Here is a 13958-nt window from a genome sequence, read left to right as displayed (position 1 = left end):
TAGACTTTTTTTATTTAAAATATCAGGGGCAATTAGGTAAGTATATTAGATTAGGGAGTGAAGACAAAGATTTTTTCTAATGGGGAATGCATGCAAAGTTGTGTTTATCAATAGGGACTGCATATAAATTTTTCCTTTGAAATTCGGATTGAATTTGAATTGGAGGAATTTTTTATTAAAAATTTTTAGATCTGACTGATCCGAATTTAGATTTTAATGAGTTAACTTTTATTTTACAAATTAATATATCAATAAAAATAAAGAATTATAAGAAAAATAAGTAAAAAAGTCATTTTTAATTTAATTATTTGGGTCAAATTTAGATGGGTCGAATTCGAATTTAAAATTTTCAGATTATATTCAAATTTAGGTTAATCTTGGATAGTGATTTTTTATATAAAAAATAACCCGAATTCAACGAGCACATATCCTCTAGTCCGCAAATTACGGACCAGAGGATAGTTCATTTTTTTAGACTCTTGATTTGGATGGACCTCATTTACTTAAAAGTGGGGTTCATCCAAATCAAAGGTCCTCATGCAATGGACCTGATCCTGTCCGAACAAGGAGTCAACGGACGCTGGGGATGTGGCACTCCCTGCTAGATCCTCGAGTGCTCCGGCGAACCTACAACAAAACCGAGCCGGGAGGGGTGTCCCGGCGACGGCCCTCCGACGCTCAAGTCAGGCGAGGAATAACAAAGAGGTGGCTTCAGAGATAGAAGACTTGTCTACCTCCGGTGAAGAAATGGAGACCTTATATAGACCTCTCGAAGGAGCCTGGGCGCGCAAATCAAAGCAATCACCTGCTTTCGACCATGCCCAGGTATGGGTCTGTCAGAAGGGCATCCATAAGGCCATACCGCTACTGTATCAACCTCTCCATGATGTGACGGCAAGATCCTCTATCGTGAAATCTTGTATACGGCATAATCATCGAGACGTACCTCGACATCCCATATCCGGCCGAGCGAATAGGCGCTCGGCTAACCTGTATCCTCGCCTTATCTGGCGAGCGGACCACCGCTCGGCCGCCGGTTCAGTAGGCGGACACCTGCTCGGCCGTTCGATCCTCCCTCCTTGGCGTGAGCCTATGGTGGGTTATCTCGCTCGCTCGGACTGCTCAGCCTTGCGGCCATTACCAGCTTAGTTAGCCTTCCATCCGTCCTCGGGCTAGGACCCTTCGGGGGTCCCCATTCTATCGCCGGATCACTTGCCTCCCCTTGAGTCTAGTCGAAGGAGGCGGTGAGTCCGACTGACTATGTCCGAGCGGGTGCTCGTCGCCTTTTGTTTCAAGTAATCCACAGGCGCTCGGCGTGTGTTCGGCGCTCGCTCGAGATGTGACTCATGCGGCTGCCGTAGTTGCCTTTGTCAAGATCCCTCGGGACGGCGGCGATCCATTCCATTAAGGCTGGCGTGCGTGGTATGGTGCATTCGTCGCCCAGATGGCTCAGTGCCACGCGTCGACCATCGCTTGGTAGCAGCGTTACTTATGATGGGACGTCACCGCTTAAAATGGACGGCCCGATGGCGTCCTTGTTTCTCGTGACCTGGATTGGACGGTGGAGGCCAATCGACTTCGGCCGTATAAAGCCTTAGTCCTCCTCCTCTGCCGCACCTTTGCTCGTGCTTCGTCCTCCTGACTCTTCTGCTGCTGCGGCCTCCGGCGATCCAGTTCCTGTTTTTCGGCGGCTACCATCTCACCGGTGATCTTCTCCGCCCATCTCCTTCTTATTGAGCCTTCTTTCCTCGCTTACCAGGTCTTCCCTAATCGTTTTACCTCTCTTTCGTTGCTATCCTTTTGTCTCTTCGAGATGGCGAGCTCTTCCGAACCCGCTACCCATGTTCACGGTCCATGGTATATGAGTATGGAAAGTAGGTTCGATGAGGAGTGCGCCCGGCGCGTTGTTAGGACCTATGGGATCCCTGACGACCATGAAATAGTCATAGCCGACCCGACCGACCGGCCCCATAACCCTCTGATCGGTACCATTTGTTTTTTTCTAAACCAATTCCAGGGCGGCCTTAGATTTCCTACCCATCCGTTTATTTTGGAAGTTTGTAATTATTTCCGCATCCCGCTGGCCAACTTGTGCCAAATTCCTTTAGGCTACTGAGCGGGGTGGTCGTCCTCTTTAGGCTGCATAGTATTCCACTTGACCCCAAAATATTCCACTTCTTCTTCTACCCCAAACAATCCGAGCTGGGCACTTTTATTTTCCAAAGTAGAATAGGCTTCAAATTTTTTGATAATATGCCGACCTCCAACAAACATTGGAAGGAGTTTTTCTTCTATATACGACTTCCCGAGCGGCCAGCATTCCGAACCAAATGGCAGACCACTGTGCCGACCCAGCCGGAACTCGGCAAATTCAGAAGCAATCCGGCCTACCTTCATGCGGCAAACTGGTTGTCCGGTCAGCGATACAAAATCGACCAGTTGCTTCTCAAGGGAGTGTTGTACATTTTTGGCTTATCTCCCGTTCGGGCCAATCTCCCCTACCGCATGGGTAAGGACTCTTTTACTCCCTTAGCCTTTTTTGTCTAACTGATTTTAATTTCTTCCACTGCAGCTGAAGTCATGTGGCGCTCCAAGGCTACCGATCATCTGAAATTGAAGGCCGTGGAAATTAAGGCGGCGACCAAAAAAGAACTCGCCGAGCGGGGTCTAATCCCCAGCCGCTCGGCAGCTACAGGAGAGGGGGGACGCAGTCCGCCCCTGAAACAGAAGTTACTCCATCCGCTTCCTTTGCCCCAGCCGAGCTGGGAGTCCCCAGGCCGGGGATTCACCACGGGAAGTTCGGCGGAAACCAAGAGGGCGAACCACAGGCGCCGATCGAGGTCGCTTCGCCAGATCGCACGCCGTCGCAGATCGGGACCTCAGTGGCCTCGCCCACTGCACAACCCTCTGGCTCTCCTCCACGAACTCGTCGTCGCTTACGACGGTTGGGCGAAACTTCAACCATTGGGGAGTCCTCGGGCCAGGCGACTGAGGCTGAGGAAGTGCCGGCCGGTCACCCGACCATCAAGACTACCCTTCGATTCCCATCAGAGGAATATTTATTATCTGCCGATCGACCATCAAGCCCCGTTCATGAGATAACCTTGAGGGGTCCGCTCGCCAAGCTTTTTGAGGACGCTCAGATTCGGGTGGCCCTCATGACTCCCAAGCAGCTCGGCGATAACCACATGTAGCAGGCCACTCAGGTAAGTTCATTTTTCTTCCTGTGCCATGCTACTGTTTGGTTTCTGATTTTATTATTTCACTTACAGCATTGGGCGGAGCAAATCGCCACTAGCCATCGTTTGGCCGAGCTGGAGGATCTCATGGAAAAACTCCAAGTCTCGGGGGGTCCATCGGCCGAGCGGGAGAAACAAGCCCGTGAGGCCGAACAGAAGGCCGACCTGGCACAAGGTGGCTCGACTTGAAGGCTCGGTGAAGACGTGAAGCGCGCCAATGGCCGGAAGAAGCGGGCGATCTGATCTGGACAAGATGAAAGTTGAAGTCCGAGCCCTAGATCAGCAATCTAAGCATCTGGAAGCCCAATTAACTGCCGAATGGGAGCTCCACTGAGCGCACTAAAGCGGAGGTGGACCAAAAGTTCTCCAAGATTCACTAATTGCCTCCCGGCGGCGCTCAGAAAATATAAGGAGGGAGAGCCGAGTCGCCTAGCGTAGCGCGCCAAGAATACCTCCGCTGTTGGCAACGTCTCCTCAACTTTCACCGAGGCGGTCAAGGTCACTATGGCGTACTTGAAGAAGGGTGGCCACCTCCCGGCGGAAATGCACATTCCCGCCTCCGATCTGGCGACCATGATAGACGACATCCCAGACGGTTTCTTTAACTTCGAAGACCCGGAGTGAGGCGAGTTCTTCCAAGTACTTTCTGTATCCGCTTTTTTGTACGCGCCGTTCGGCATAGTTGTGTTCCTTTGTTTGTATTTTTGTTTGCCCTTCATTGCCTTTCTTTTGTCTGTTTGGTGCTTATTCGTAGAGTCAGTTAAGCTCCACGTGTTCCCCACTAGACGACCGATCAGGTTAATCAGTTGACTTGTTTTCCTCGAAATCGTTTAGCGCTTGGCTATGCTGTTTGCATTCAGTGAATGCGAAGTATTGGCAAACTGATGGCCGATCGGACTTAATCAATTTAGTACTTGCGAACGCTCGTTATTTGGCGTCCTTAGTTTCGTCCAGTAAGCTCACAGTCGCGGGTTCGACTCTCGATCTTTAACGTCGGAGCTCGACGGCGCGGATATTTATAGCCGGTCGGTGCGGCTCTCGATCTTTAACGATGGAGCTCGTCGGGCTTCTGCTCGGGGATTTATAGACGCCGGCTCGTCTCCCGGTTTCCCGGCCGGAGGGTTTATAGACGCCGGACCGTCTCTCGATCTTTAACGTCGGAGCTCGACGGCGCGGATATTTATAGCCGGTCGGCGCGGCTCTCGATCTTTAACAACGGAGCTCGTCGGGCTTCTGCTCGTCTCCCGGTTTCCCGGCCGGAGGGTTTATAGACGCCGGACCGTCTCTCGATCTTTAACGTCGGAGCTCGAAGGCGCGGATATTTATAGCCGGTCGGCGCGGCTCTTGATCTTTAACGACGGAGCTTGAGCGGATATTTATAGCCGGTCGGGCGGCTCTCGATCTTTAACGGGCTCGTCGGGCTTACCTTCGAGGATTTATAAGGCTCGTCTCCGGTTTCCGTAGGAGGTTTATAGGCCGGACCGTCTCGATCTTTAACGTCGGAGCTCGGCGCGGATATTATAGCCGGTCGGTGCGGCTCTCGATCTTTAACGGAGCTCGTCGGCGCGGATATTTATAGCGGTCGGCGGCTCTCGATCTTTAACGACGGAGCTCGTCGGGCTTCGCCAATTTCTTTATGCCTTCTCCGGCCGGAGGGTTTATAGAGCCGGACCGTCTCTCGATCTTTAACGTCGGAGCTCGGCGCGGATATTATAGCCGGTCGGTGCGGCTCTCGATCTTTGACGGAGCTCGTCGGTAGCGGATATTTATAGCCGGTCGGCTCTCAATCTTTAACGGAGCTCGTCGGGCCTGCTCGAGGATTTATAGGACGGTCTTCCGTCCGGAGGGTTTATAGACGCCGGACCGTCTCTCGATCTTTAACGTCGGAGCTCGACGACGCGGATATTTATAGCCGGTCGGCGCGGCTCTCGATCTTTAACGACGGAGCTCGTCGGCGCGGATATTTATAGCCGGTCGGCGCGGCTCTCGATCTTTAACGACGGAGCTCGTCAGCATGGACATTTATAGCCGGTCGGCGCGGCTCTCGATCTTTAACGACGGAGCTCGTCGGGCTTTTAAGCCTAATTTGGACAACGTTTACCTGGCCGAACGGCACAGGGTCTTCGGAATTGAGCCTTTGGCTCGTACAATATACCTCCGGCCGAGCGGCACGGGGCCTTCGGAATTGAGCCTTTGGCTCGTACAATATACCTCCGGCCGAGCGGCACGGGGCCTTCGGATAACCAACCATTCGGCTATGAGCACAGAATGCCTTGGGAATAATTTGTTTCCTGCGATAAAAGGAGTACAGCTATTTTGAATTTACACAAAATAGAGCAAAAGTGCACCTCTCACCCAGCTCTATATGGTTGAAGGTGATTTGCACTCCATGGCCGATCCAGCATCCGACCTTCCGCATCCTTGAGGTAATAAGCGCCCGAACGGAGCTTCTCGACCACTTCAAAGGGTCCTGCCCAGGGAGCTTCCAACTTGCCGACATCTCCGACTGGCTTGACTTTCTTCCAGACTAGGTCGCCTACTTGAAAGGCTCTGGGGATCACGCGCCGGTTGTAGTTCTGTTTCATACGTTGTCGGTACGCCATCAGTCGGACGGACGCTTTAGCTCTTTCCTCTTCGACGAAGTCTAGCTCCATGTTCCTCCGTTCGGCGTTATTTTCATCATAATTTTGTACCCGAACGGACTCCACCCCAACTTCAATCGGGATGACTGCTTCGCCTCCATATACCAAGTGAAATGGAGTGACGCCCGTTGCCTCCTTTGGTGTCGTGCGGGGAGCCCATAGGACGCCTCGCAACTCGTCTACCCAGCTGCCTCCTTCATGGTCGAGCCGAGCCCGTAAAATTCTGAGAATCTCCCGGTTGGTTACCTCGGCTTGACCGTTACTCTGGGGGTATGCCACCGATGTGAAGTGCTGCTCGATGCCATAACTTTCGTACCACTTCCCGAGCAGCTTCCCAGTGAATTGACGTCCGTTGTCGGAGACGAGTCATCTTGGGATGCCAAAGCGGCAGATGATATTTTGCCATATGAACTTTTTAACCATCTGCTCGGATATTTTTGCAAGTGGCTCAGCTTCTACCCATTTTGAGAAGTAGTCGACCGCCACCAATAAGAACTTCCGCTGCCCGGTAGCCATGGGGAAGGGTCCCACGATGTCCATCCCCCATTGGTCGAACGGGCAGGCCACAGTTGATGCTTTCATCTCCTCTGCCGGTCGGTGGGACATGCTGTGATACTTCTGACAGGATAGACAATTTGCAACGGTCCGGGCGGCATCCTTTTGAAGTGTTGGCCAAAAATACCCGGCTAGCAAAATCTTCCTGGTTAAGGACCGTCCGCCTGGATGTCCACCGCACGAACCTTGGTGCACTTCTCGAAGGATGTACTCGGCATCTTCCCAGCTGACGCATTTTAGGAGCGGACGGGAGAAGGCCTTCTTGTAGAGTTGATCTCCTACGAGGGTGAACCGACTGGCCCTTCTCTTTAGCAAATGAGCTTCCTCCCGGTCGGAGGGGGTAGCTCCCGAGCGCAAGAACTCCACAATAGTTGTCCTCCAGTCGCTCGGGTATGTGATGCCCTCCATCCGATCAACATGTGCTACTAAAGATACTTGCTCGATCGGCTTCTGATAGCCGACCGGGGATAATGCGCTTGCCAGCTTGGCCAATTCATCCGCCGCTTGATTCTCCGCCCGGGGGATCTTCTGAATAATCACCTCCCTAAAGTTGAGCTTAAGTTTTTCAATGGCCTCCACGTAGAGCTTGAGCCTTGTACTATTTATCTCGAAAATTCCTGAGATTTGCTGAGCAGCCAACTGGGAATCTGAATAGAGGATGACCCGGACAGCTCCAACATGCCGAGCGGCCTGCAATCCAGCAATAAGGGCTTCATATTCTACTTCGTTGTTGGTCGCTCGGTAATCTAGCCGGACGGAGAGCTGCATCCGCTCTCCTTGTGGGGACAGCAAAACTATGCCAATTCCGCTCCCGTGTCTTGTGGACGATCCATCCACGAACACTTTCCACACAGCTTCGGGTTCCGGGTCCTGCACCTCCGTCACAAAATCGGCTAAGGCTTGTGCCTTGATGGCCAAGCGGGGCTGATATTGGATATCAAATTCGCTTAGCTCGGTTGTCCATTTGATGAGCCGTCCGGAAGCTTCTGGATTTAAAAGCACTCGTCCCAACGGGCTATTGGTCTTGACGATAATCGTGTGCGCCAAGAAATAAGGACGAAGTCTCCGAGCGGCAAGGATCAGAGCAAAGGCCAACTTCTCGAGTCCGATGTAGCGGGTTTCAACATCTTTCAAGATATGACTAAGGAAATATACAGGTTGCTCCTCACCTCCCGACCGGACTAACACTGATCCCACTACCTGCTCGGTTGAGGATAAATAAATGTGCAACGGTTCGCCGACAGCTGGCTTGGCCAGCACAGGTAGGGAATTTAAGTACGTCTTCAGTTCTTCAAAGGCCCGATCGCAGTCTTCATTCCATTGGAACTTTGTAGCTTTGCGGAGGATTTTGAAGAACGGAAGGCTCCGGTCGGCAGTCTTGGAGATGAAGCGTGATAGCGCTGTAATCCGACCGGTCAGCCTCTGTACTTCCCTCATGTTTCTAGGCGGTGGCATGTCCTGAAGAGCCTTCACCTTGCTAGGATTAGCTTCAATACCCCGTTCGGTCACAATATAGCCCAAGAAACGTCCTCCTTTGGCGCCGAACAAACACTTATGAGGATTTAGCTTGACCCCATATTTTCTGAGTGTACGGAAGGTTTCTTCCATATCTTTGCATAAAGTGGCCGCTCGGAAGGATTTGATGAGGATGTCATCTACATAGACCTCCAGGTTGTGTCCGATTTGCTCGCGGAAGACCCTATTCATCAATCTTTGATACGTTGCTCCGGCATTCTTCAGCCCGAACGGCATACGTCCCGTCCGATGTAACGAAGCTAACTTTTTCCTGATCCTCCGGGGCGAGCGGCACTTGATGATAGCCTTGGTAGGCGTCCAGCATACATATAAGCTCGCATCCAACTATAGAATCTACGAGCTGGTCGATTCGGGGCAAAGGGTAGAAATCCTTCGGGCAAGCTTTGTTCAGATGTCTGAAGTCGATGCACACCCTCCATTTGTTGCCCGGCTTGGAGACGAGCACCACATTTGCTAACCAGCTTGGGAATTGAACCTCCCGTATGTGGCCGGCCTCTAAGAGTCTTTCTATCTCCGCTCGAATGATAATATTCTGCTCGGCGCTGAAATCTCTTCTCCTTTGTTTTACTGGCCGAGCGTCCGGCCGGACGTGAAGCTTATGTTGGGCTATGCTGGGGGAGACACCGGGCAACTCATGCGTCGACCAGGCGAAGACGTCATGATTCATCCGGAGGCATTTGACCACTTCTTCTTTCTGTTCGTCCTCCAGGTCGGCGGCAATAAAAGTTGTACCCTCCGATCGGCTCGGATGGATCTGAACCTCCTCCTTTTCATCATAAATTAAAGCAGGAGGTTTCTCGGTTATGGAGTGTACCTCAATCCGTGGAGCCTTTCGCGCTGTGCTGGATTCGGCTCGGACCATTTCCACATAGCATTTCAAGGCCAACCGATCTCCTCGTACTTCACGGTCTTGTCCTCGTAGAATTTGATCTTCGGTAGAAAGTCGACTGTGACTCGGAATTAAACGCGTTGGTCGCCCAGTATCACATTGTAAGATGAAGGAGTCGACCACCACAAAGTTTGTTGTCCTTGTTCTTGGAGCGGTTCTTCCCCTAAGGAGATAGCCAGTCTTACCTGTCCGGAGAACCTCGTTGCCGTAAACCCGTAGAGGGGTTGTCATGGGCAGCACTCGGATCGATTTGTAGTTGATCAAAGGCCTTTACGAAGATGATGTTCCCGTGTCGATGAAGATACGATGGATGGTGTAGTTGGCTATCACGCTTTGATGATAAGGGCATCATGCGGCACTTCAACTCCTCAAGATCCTTGGGCCGGCGATCTCGGGCTGCTCGCTTTTCTTGACCGCAACCCACCTCATGGATTACGGGCGCTTGTCTTTCGCCTGTGAATCCTCGGTCGGCCCACCAATAATATTGATTTCTCCCGAGGTGTTGTTTCTTCTCCTCTTCCATGGACTGCCTAGTTCGCTCATTGGACCGAGAACGATCTTCATGCCTTGGAGGGAAGCGCTGTTCGGGAGATCTCCTATATGTTCGCCGACCGGACTCTTGATGCCGCTGCCGGCGGTCGGGCGAAGGCGGTCGACGCGGGCCACCCCGTCGTAAGGGATGGGTGATTGAAGGCAGGCCCCGACAGTCGCGGGTGTTGTGGGAGTCAGTGTTATGGAAAGAGCAAAACATGGGGGGTCCACACCCTCTTTTTCTTCATCTTTGACCGCTCGGCCGCTACCTCTTGGACCACCGGGGACTTAGCATGATGTGCCCGGGATGCCTCAACTCTTGGTCCTCTTGGTGGTTGATGGGCAGGGGGCTGTTTCCGTTCGGCATGGGCCGGACGTTCGGCATGAGTTCCCTTCCGTCGGGCAGCCTCCGCCTCTTCCACGTTTATATACTCATTCGCCCGGTGTAGCATGTGGTCGTAGTCTCTGGGCGGTTTGCGAATGAGCGCGCGGAAGAAGTCCCCTTCCACGAGGCCTTGCGTGAAGGCGTTTACCATTGTCTCCGAGGTGGCTGTGGGGATGTCCACCGCTACCTGATTAAATCGCTGTATATACGCCCGGAGAGATTCTCTTGGTTCTTGTTTGATGGTGAACAAGCTGACGCTTGTCCTTTGATAACGTCGGCTGCTCACAAAGTGATGAAGAAATGCCGTTCGGAACTCCTGGAAACTATTGATAGAGCCGTCCGGCAACCTCCGAAACCACCTATGTGCAGATTCCGATAGACTAGTGAGAAATACCCGACACTTTACGCCATCGGAGTACTGATGTAAGGTGGCGATGCTGTCGAACTTCCCCAAATGATCGTCGGGGTCAGTCGTCCCATTGTAAGCTCCGATCGGCGGTGGTGTATAGTATTTTGGTAGCGGATCCCGATGTATGGCTTCAGAGAACTGTCGGTGAACCTGCTCGGGCGGTGCGTTCGCTCGGGGAGCTTTGCCCTTCCTATGATCCCGAACGGGAGGCTCATCGGACGAAGATCCTTGCTCCCCTTGAGCGGGCGCGATTTCTGGGGGAGTACGGAAGAATGCCTGAGGGAACCCTCCTGTTAAAACATATTCCGGGCGGTCTGCTTGCGCCGCCCGGCCTGCTGAAGCTGAAGTTTGCTGTTGCGCTCGCTCAGCCTGTGCTTTCTCCTTTTGCTGCGCCACTATCTTGGCTGCCCTCGCCTCAACTATAGCGTCCAACTCTTCTTGTGAGAGTGCCACGGTATGTATTCTTCCAGCCTCGTCCATTGGCTCTGCTTGGATGCAGGTGCTTTCCCACAGACGGCGCCAAATTGATCATGTCCGAACCAGGAGTCAACGGATGCTGGGGATGTGGCGCTCCCTGCTGGATCCTCGAGTGCTCCGGCAAACCTGCAACAAAACCGAGCCGGGAGGGGTGTCCCGGCGACGGCCCTCCGACGCTCAAGTCAGGCGAGGAATAACAAAGAGGTGGCTTCAGAGATAGAAGACTTGTCTACCTCCGGTGAAGAAATGAAGACCTTATATAGACCTCTCGAAGGAGCCTGGGCGCGCCAATCAAAGCAATCACCTGCTTTCGACCATGCCCAGGTATGGGTATGTCAGAAGGGCATCCATAAGGCCATACCGCTACTGTATCAACCTCTCCATGATGTGACGGCAAGATCCTCTATCGTGAAATCTTGTATACGGCATAATCATCAGACATGCCTTTGCTGACATCACATATCCCGAGCCGAACGAATAGGCCGCTCGGCTAACCTTTGTATCCTCGCCCTTATCCTGGCCGAACGGACCACCCGCTCGGCCTTCGGTTCCAGCCGAGCAGACAACCGCTCGGCCATTCAGTCCTCCCGCCTTGGCGTCGGAAACCCAAGCCTATGGCTGGGTTATCTCTGGCTCCGCTCGGACCTGCTCAACTGCTTGACACGGCCATTACCCGCTTAGTCAGCCCTCCATCCGTCCTCAGGTTAGGACCCTTCAGGAAGTGGGTCCCCCATTCTTACCGCCGGATCAGGACCATTCCTTGATCTATAATTTACGGACTAAAGAATCTCTACTGGAATTCGACGGGACATCACTAGTCGGTAGAACTTTACCAAAACATCCAAATTTTAGGATTTTTTAAAATGTACATTATACTTTAATTTTTATCAAATTGCACACTTATTTCAGAAAATATTCTTCCACCCAAAATACTGTTACTTACTTGATATGGTTGTTTCTCTATACTTTGAACCGTTTATATTGAAATCATGCCCTAAGGGCATAGCATAAATTGTGGGCGTATAATATAATACTTAAGGATTAAATTTTATAGGAACTCACCATTTAGAATTTATCTTACTATACATCTTTTTGTCTGTGTACATAAATTTACCTTTCTCATTACCCATGGGACCAACTGTAAGGAGTCACTAAAGTGATGAATCCATTTTTTTTCCATTCCAAATTATCACCTCAGTTAGCGTACCTAAAATTTATTATTTACATGCAATTGTTACCATCCAAAATAGAGATGTTAAAAATAAACACGGCCCAACAATCCAATCTAAATGGATCCAAAAAATATTAGCTTAGAGTTCGAGATTTTTGGATCATATTGGGGTTGACATATTTTTGGATTATGTTAACATCAGGTCGGATTCAGATTAACATGGATTCATCTGAATTTAAGATTTAGTAGTTTTTTAGATTTATATTAAATTTTATTTTAAAAATTAAGATATTTTTTTTATCAAAGTTAGTACAACAACAAAGTATTAAAATGAAAATGAAGAATTATATAAAAATTATAAAAAAATAATAATTAGATTATTCGAGTTCTGATAAGATTTTTTTGATTGGGTTCAAATTAATTTTTTTTTATAAAATATTTGTTTTAATCTAACCGAAATTCATTAAATTGAATTGACACCTCTAATAAAAAGATTATTTCACCGACTTGAAAAAAAAATAAAAAAATATTATAGATAAATATTTTTTTTGTCCAACATTGACTACTTTTAAAGCATAGTTTAAAATAATATTGAAGTTTCCAGGGTCATGATACCGCGATAAGACATTCAAATTGTCATCTAGACACCCGTAGTTCGAACCCAACTCGACGCATACACATGTAGGTTTTCTACCTCTTACATGAAATACTATTTGGAGTTTATTTGAATAGTTTTTAATCTTATAAAAATGTATATTCGTCAAGATTTTTTTTACAATGTAAATAAAGCTAATATATTGTATTTTTTTAAGTAAGATTTCTACCTCTTACTAAACTTTTTTTTTTACATTTCATACTGTAATTATATCCCCAAATTGAGACATCTTGAAGTTGATATTGATATCTTATAACAACACAAAATGTTAGGGAGACTAAGACAACATCGCAATAAAGAGTGTTTATTGGTGACATCAGCAAAAGTTTAATATCACTAAGGCTTCGTTTACTAGGGGTGATAGGATTAGAATTATGTTTTCAAAAAATTATTAATATGTCATTTGGTAGGATTGATTAGGGGTAGGATTAGGATTGATTAGGAGTGGAATTCACAATCCCTAGGCATGGGGAGTGATTATTAATCAACCCAATCCTAATCCTATCACCCCTACCAAACGGAGCGTAAAAGTATTCTATAAGGACACTTATGTATGCCCTTAAAGATCTCTATTCTAGTAATGTTTGCTTTAGGTGTACTTGCATTTGATACTCCTCATATTTCAGTCCCTCGAGTGTTTCATACCACTCTTTGAAAAGTTTAAGTTAGACAATCTTCATTTATGTTTTGGCATAAGAAGTTGGATGTTGAGCTAATAGTTAGTCTAATTTAAATATATTGTTAGATATTAAAAGGGAGGATATTGCTAGTACAATCGACATCTAGTCAAGGTCAACAAAGCTCGAGTTGGGAAGGTTACTAGGTATTGATGTTTGATCAATATATTTAATAGTTAAGAACGAGATGTCAAGTAAAAGGGGAGATTGTTGAATGGGGTGATTCTTCATGTAATTAACCTCTGGTCGAGACTGATCAAGATTGGTTGAGTTTCAATGTTTGATGACTCAAGAAAAAATAAAATAGACCAAGGTTGATGAAATACTTAGGAGAAGTCCAAATGAGTACTAGGATTTCTTGTGCTAAGAGACTTCTTATCTTTGGGATTTTATCTATTCCCTAACATAATCACTAAGATTTTCACTTAGCCGACCTCACTACCTAAGTCTTCCTCTTGCCCAACTTCAATGCTACTATGGTCAACCTTTGATAGGTTGGTCAACTTTGACCGGGGCTTATTGCACCAACAAAAACTTGTGGCTCTCAAATTTATAAACTATGTCATTATTTGGTGGGATTAAATGGTACTAAACATGGTGACAAAAGGTGAATACGCTCGCCCCCAACGTCCCCGTCAACCCGTCCCAAAGCCAACACGGAAGAGGTAAATCACGGGCGACTACTAGCCTTTGGAATAGTGACTAGCACATAAGGGAGGTATTTATCTCGGCTTTACCGAGATTCGAACCCCAGACCTCATAGTGGCAACACCTCATGTGTTAGCCACTAGA

The sequence above is a fragment of the Zingiber officinale genome, chromosome 8A, assembly GCF_018446385.1.
Source record: "Zingiber officinale cultivar Zhangliang chromosome 8A, Zo_v1.1, whole genome shotgun sequence".
In the NCBI taxonomy this organism is placed as follows: domain Eukaryota; kingdom Viridiplantae; phylum Streptophyta; class Magnoliopsida; order Zingiberales; family Zingiberaceae; genus Zingiber; species Zingiber officinale.
This window is presented reverse-complemented; position numbering follows the sequence as displayed.